Here is a 7362-nt window from a genome sequence, read left to right as displayed (position 1 = left end):
GTATTATGAGAAAAGAGAAATTTTGGCCGACCCCCCCCCCTCCCTGTGAATCCTTAATCCACCAGTACTATAAACACATTCTGAGAATGTGTTTTAGTACATGTACTAGCAAATTCACAAGAGGGTTGGGGAAATTCAGCCAAAATTGTGTGTGGCTAAAATAATTAAAAAGAAAGGTCATCAGCAAAACTACGGGGTGGATGCAGACGAATTTTCATGTGATGACTAAAAACTATGCAGCTAAAGGAAAAAAAAAAGACGGCGGAGAGGGGCCAAGGCTAATTTGACTCCCCTCCCCCCCCCCCCCACCAAAAAACAAACAAACAAACAAACACCACTGTTTTACAGCACCTTTAAAGGACTCTTAATTTTTTGTTTGTTCAAAAACAAACGTCTTTTCCATATTGTAGGCGAAATGTAGACCGATACAGTGTATAAAGTGTACATCCCAAGCTATTAAAGAAAAAAAAAACAGATTATGAATATCATTTAAAGTAAGAATTTCAGTGTGTTTAATCATCTTTAGTTGAGTTGCAAATGACATGTACATATTTAATAAGAGCAGTAAACTTCGAAGCGCCCCCAAGCCCTTCTATACTTAATTATTCATGTGTAAAGGTAGCGCCAGGGCACTCTGGTGGTCTAGTGGTTATGACGCTGGTCTAGTAATCCAGAGGTCGTGGGTTCGAATCCTGCTTGGGCTGCCTGTGATTTTTTTTTTTCACAGCAGCCTACAAACTGCACACTGCAGTTGCGTGCGTTACTACGGATGGAGACAAATGAATAATCTATTATTTTAATATACGATGTTTGACATCCTTATTGCAATCACTTTCTTTAATTGTAAATTTAGAGACATAATGAATTATTATTAAAAGAAATCAAATTTCTGTATTTTGTTGTGAGTTTGCATGGGAACATACACGTATCATAATTTACAATTTTAGTTAGATAAAGAACATCTTATAACAGAACTGTCTAGTGATGGTTGAATGATTATGTCAAATTGTTATAAGTCCTATCATTTACATGGAGTGCATGTTCCCATGTTTATAAGAATCATACGTGACACATTCAAAGTGGGTTGAAGACAACAAAATAATAAATAAAAGAATAAAGGAGAATAGAACTTAATCTGATTACAGCATCATCTAAATATTGCCAATGTGCACTTAGAAATCTATCAAGATTTATCACAAGGTTATGATTACCACACAAAACCTTCAAGATTTATTATCATGAAATACATACCAATGAACACTTAAAAAAATCTAACGTTCCACATCCACATGAAGCTTTCCTTGATATAAATGTCTCTCTGTAGTGTTATTAAAGTGTAGCAAAATTGTAATTACGACATCACAGAATGGAATGCATTGTTTTCACCTTCAATCTTAGGATCTCCTTTCATGTTTCCACTTTACAATCACATTTCACTGTAGATATACCGTCCTTATGTTGTCGCCCTTCATCCCAATTTCTCCCTTCTATCCTATCTGTAGATTGTCTTCTTTCCTAAGCCATTGTATTCACATTCCTTGATGATCAGCACGATGCTGTACTTTTTTCTTCTTCTCTGAAACAGTCCAGCTCTTCGCTACTGCATGGCATCAGTCATCTGAAAGAAAAGACAGAAATTAAGAACTTTCGATTGAAATCAAACATCATGATACAAGATACAACTTTCATTTTGAGAAAAAGAAATCAGCCAACTAAACTGTAGTTGAAATTATTTTGCTCTATTTATATTAAACATAAAACAAAACGGTATACAGGATCAAAGAATGTCAAAAAAAATACTGCTGTTTTTGATGCATATTCAAATTATCTCGCCTTTTACATACTTTAATGATGCAAGATCTTATGTCTAGCACTTAGTAAGTCTCATGTAGAATTTAAATTATTATTCACATGAATAAATCTGCATGTCCTTGTAAACAAGGCATTGCTTTGAGAAAGCTGAATATCACTAATTGCATTTGGGAAAGAGTCTACGACAATCAAACTTGTTTATTATCAGAGACTTTAACATCTTAATAAGACCTAGACTCTACATTACCATTGTATTCACATCCGTTGGTGATGTACACGACCCTGTACTTTTCCTTTTCTTTTCTGAGACAGTCCAGTTCTTCGCTACTACATGGCACCAGTCATCTGAAAGAAAAGAAAGAAATTAAGAACTTTTGATTAAAATCAAACATCATGGCACAAGATACAACTTTAATTTTGAGAAGAAAAAAAAATCAGCCAACAAAACTGAAGTTGAAATTATTTTGCTCTATTTATATTAAACATAAAACAAAATGGTAGGCCTATGCAGGATCAAAGAATGTCAAAAAATGCTGCTGTTCGTATTTGATGCATATTCAAATTGCCTCTTCATTTACACATTTTACTGATGCAAGATATTATGTTTAGCACTTGGTATGTCTCATGTAGAAATTGAATTATCATTCACATGAATAGAAATCTACATGTATTTGTAAACAAGGCATTGCATTGAAATAGCTGAATATTACTACATGTACCTGCATTTGGGAAACAGTCTATGACAATCAAACCTGTTTCTTATCAGAGACTGTAACATCTTAATTAGACCTAGACTCTACATCATTCAGCTTTTAAAGGTATTAACCATTCACCTATAAAACACTGGCATTGTCATGTGCATCATATTTCTTTGATACTGCACATATTTCCATGAAGTCTGCACAAGAATGCAAATGAAACACGTCTGCTGTTTGGTATTTATGAAAAAAAAAAATCACTAACCCGAAGTCCTTGGCCTTAGAAATAACATGTGGCGAGTTTAGTAGGAATTGACGTTAAATTCTTAAAATAGAATAAGAATAGATCTACTAAGTAGGCCTTTGCCTCATGAATGTCTGGTCTAATTATAGACTAAGTGAAGTCTAGACCTTTCACTTTTAAGTTACCAGTGGTTCACAAAATTTATATTATAGATCTAGACTACATATAGATCTAGACATCTAATACTATTAGATCTTGGCAACTTTTGTCTTTGTGACACGAAATTAACACGTCACGGATGATATTGCGGCGATATCCAACAGGATGACAGTACCACTATTACTGACTCAGTAAGTTGACATAGATAACTAACATCAACTTGTTAACGTACGTTAGAGATGGCACCATATACAAAAGCCGGTGACACTGACACTGACAGATCTAACGACTACGTTTAGACTAACGTTAAAGAGTTAGACTCGCCATCTCAGTAAGTCGGCCAAAGACAAAGTCAATACAGGGCTAAGTCAGTGTTACTGTTATGTTAGGCCTAACAAATGTTAACGGTTACCCAGGTACTCGGTTAGGTTAGGTTTACCAGGACTCAAGAGTCCTGGTTAAATCAGTCGAGGGACATTTCTTAGAAGTCCTTCGATTCCAAGAATAAAAAGGGTGAAAGAACAAAGGGAAAAAAGGAAAGAAGAAAGGACAAAAGATTATGTATGGATGCTGTGGAAATCGACAGCGCTACTGTATCACTATCAATCACGCGTGAATATGTAAACGCCATTTGGTTGGGCCGCATTCACAAGTTTTAGGGAAAAAAAGTCCCACCGCTGTGCTTCAAAGGTACTCCACTCGAACTAACATTAGACATAATGTCACATATCTACACACAGTACGGTACTAGGGCTGAATTCACAAGTATACTATAACACTGCACTGTACAGGAAAGCCACCTAACCTGTAGAGTACTACGTACTCGTAGTGTTTAGCGTTAGGTAGTATCACTAGACCACATACTGTCATAGATGACATTTACACCAACGCTGCACACTGGCACTGGTCCGACGGTCCCTGACCAGGAAAAATCACTGTTGGACACTGACCAGTAACTTTTTCAGGAATGGACCAGTAAAGATTGGGGGAAAAAATGGGTGGACTCTACCTACTATTACCACTAGTCTAGATGTAGATCTAGAGCTAGACTACCGTGTACCGGTATGGCTCTGAACTGTGTTAATTTGACTTGGTCTTAGACTTCAGCTGATCTTAGTTTTAGTAACTGGTACCGGTATTACAAGTAAAGTCTTAACTTAGACTTAATAGTTAGACTTGAAAGTAAAAGTCTAACATGTCTAACTTTATTCTTTACTCTTCCTTTGAGTTTTACTGTTAGACTTTTTATTATTTTTTTTGTTTAGTACGCCTACTTTGTCAATCTCATGATTTCATTTTCAACTCAAAAGTCAAGGCTTTTAGTGTCTTCGAGACTTTGAAATCTTGCAATCTGCATGTCTTGCACACAGACGTTACGACTACAGTACTCAGTAGTCTCAGAAGTAACGACATAAGTTGAAAAGAAACAATAAATAATATGATTTGGGATCTAATTTGAAATTGGATGGCGTTTACAGACTAGGCTTCATAAGCATCACGCGATTGAATACATGGGACTACACACTACCGCAATTAATGGTTATGGTAGTCCAACTGAAACTGTTATTTTGAGCATGATTTTAATAGGATTATAGCTTACCATTCACTTCACTCGTGGACAGTGGGCTGGCTTAGGCCGTCATTCATCTTTCAGAAGGTTTGGTTCTCACTCTGAGATCTGGATTAGGGCCAAAACCTAATTCTAGGCCAGTAAGTTGAACAAAGCTCAAAATAATGCAACTGCGACGGTTCGTGAAACCCGCATTGCTCTTCACCGTAGCAATTCGGGTTTCACGAACCGGCGTATCTTTCCTGCGTCGGTTCGTGAAACCCCTTTTTCTCAATTTCTCGATATTTCGAGTACCGTCGTTTTTTTCTTTCTTTGATAAAATTAAGAATAATTAAGTTTGTGATCTAAAATTTTGGGATTTGGTAGAGTTTTGAAAGCACTTTCATTTGGTACCAATATCTCGATTTTGAAAATTTTGACCAAAATCGAAATAGCGTCAGTTCGTGAAAACACCGACGATATATATATATATATATTTTTTTTTGAAACAAGGAAGGGAAAACTGACCAGAAACAATTGTAATAATAAATAGCGAAAACTTTGAACAAAGAAAATGGGTTTTCATCGGGATTCGAATCCCGATGAAAACCCATTTTCTTTGCTCAAAGTTTTCGCTATATATATATATATATATATATATATATATATATAACTAGTAAAGGTGAAAGCATATACCCATACAAGATACATTAGAAGTAATATTCTTTCTTTTTTTTCCTTATCATTTTGGATGGTTTTGAGACAGGTCTATCTATAAACAGCTGAAATGAGATTTTTTTTTTTCTGTGTATGAAATGAAGAGATGGTGAGAGCATGACATCATCGACTTGCTGATTTGAATATTCGTAACGACTGGTCGAGAAAAGTTTATAACTTTCTTATTTCTCATCCGATTTTGATCATTTTTTACACTGTTCTGCCGGGGATTTTTTTCACTTTCTTATGATATTGATAAACTTTTGTAGTGCATTTCTTCTGTAATTCGTCTATAACACTTCGTTACAGCGCCTGCAGAATAATATGCTTGGCATCCCGTCTTGTGTTCGAAATTTGGAAAAGGAATGAAATATATAATAAAATACCGTTCCGACTTGTCATTACTCCAAAAATGAAATAAAGTACGTTATTCCGCACAAAGGCAAAATTCCCTTTACCTGGATGTTTGTTAATAAATGTCAAATAAATGAATTAATCCGAAAATGAAATCGCGTTCGTTAATTGTTCCAACATTTAGTGGCCATTGTGATTATTCCGAAGGTTTGTCAGGTTTGTCAATCTGAATATGAAAACAAGGTGTGTACTAATTTCCGAGGCACAGCTGAGCAAGGCAATCCATATACTTAGTCCAGTTAAAACTGTTTGATCATCTTTTGTGATTTGTTGTTACGTTGATCTTATGCTGAAATAAATACAAAAATACAAAACAAAAATACAAACATCTTCGGAATTATGAACCTTATTTCTTTTCCGGATTAGCAAACCTTGGGAAAAACTGGTGCGACATCAGGCAACCAGGCAAAGGGCCATGAGTCTGACTCTAAGCAAAAAAAAAAAAAAAAAAAAAAAAAAAAAGACCCACGAGTCCGACACTTATTACATCACTCATGGGCTGTATGACTCGTGGGCAGCATGACTCATACCTTTTTTGAAATGTGGAGGTTGTGGCCCGTATACTATGACCACGGAATATTATTACGAACCTTATTTCATTTCGGATTAACGAACCTTTGGATTAACAAACTGTGTATAACTGAAAAAAAATCATCCTCCTTAATCAATTAACCTCTCTCTAGTACAGCATGTCCAGCAGGAAGGACTAACAAAAATGATTGTTTTCAGTGTATTATGACCAAAATGATAGACTGAAGTTTGCTCAAAACTGTTTTTATCTATCATTCTGAATTGCGTCTATACAAATAATTTGTATAAACGCAATTCGGAATGATAAATAAAGAACATTGAATGTTCTTTCTGTACATTCTGCCATTTCCGCTGAAACATTATGAATGAGTATGGGTAACTATTATCCCTGATGTTCTTTCACTGCTATTTAAGGACTATTCAATTCAATTCAATTCAATTAAAAATGAATTTAGTTCCATAATAACTAATACAAAGTAATACAACGCTTACACGAGTACATAACATTTTAAGGAACTTTCAATCACGTAAGTTTCAACAAAACATGAACACAATATAATCATGATATCAACTTTGGTTGGGATAAATAAACAAGTAGGATAAGTAATACAATCTTTTTTTGTTACTCTACATGGAAAAGACTCTAAAAGGAAAGCATAGCTTGTAAAATTCGTGAATTACTCTAGAAAGTGAGGGCATCTCAAGATCCGTCAAGGAGTCAATGTAAAATTTTGATATCCTGACGTCAGGCAAAATAATCTGAAAAAAAAACTATGTCAAGGACAAGAACGAAAGCAGGGACGGAACAGACAGGAAATTAAACAAATCACTTTATAAAATGAGAAAAGCCATTCAGACGTCAATATGTGGTTATTTCTTTGGATCCTATCACTTTGGATATGAGTGATGAAAATATATGTGTTAGTAAGATAGACGACAAACAACTTTATGTATATCATATTGACATAAATATTATATCATACATATACTCAGTATTCGTGTGTTTATGAAGAGCTTGCTTCCAAAAGGAGCTAAATCCACTGAAAAAAAATGATGGATTTAGCGCCTTTTGGAAGCACCGTGCACTCTTCATGATAATGTATGAATATAATTTTTACATATAGTACATGTATCTGTATATCAACAAATATTGTAAGTTTCAAAACATCAGTTAAAGGACAACTGTGTATCTGTCGAAATTTCCTTTACCTGGCAAGTCGTAGGCCTACTTGTCAAAA

The 7362-nt window shown here is 35.0% G+C and overlaps 1 long non-coding RNA gene across 1 annotated transcript; it reads right to left on the bottom strand.

The window, feature by feature from the left end:
* Positions 1-1006: 1006 nt before the first annotated feature.
* On the bottom strand, positions 1007-4773 carry LOC139719185 (uncharacterized). Its single transcript, XR_011710072.1, has 3 exons — positions 4514-4773; positions 2060-2157; positions 1007-1618 (listed from the first exon to the last, which is right to left on the bottom strand). It is a non-coding gene; the product is annotated as an uncharacterized lncRNA (long non-coding RNA).
* Positions 4774-7362: the final 2589 nt, after the last annotated feature.

Source organism: Diadema antillarum, unplaced genomic scaffold, assembly GCF_040938485.1.
Source record: "Diadema antillarum isolate AM-2024a unplaced genomic scaffold, OU_Dant_1.0 scf00000107, whole genome shotgun sequence".
In the NCBI taxonomy this organism is placed as follows: domain Eukaryota; kingdom Metazoa; phylum Echinodermata; class Echinoidea; order Diadematoida; family Diadematidae; genus Diadema; species Diadema antillarum.
The sequence above is the reverse complement of the archived record's forward strand: the minus strand, read 5'-3'. Positions and strand labels throughout refer to the sequence as shown.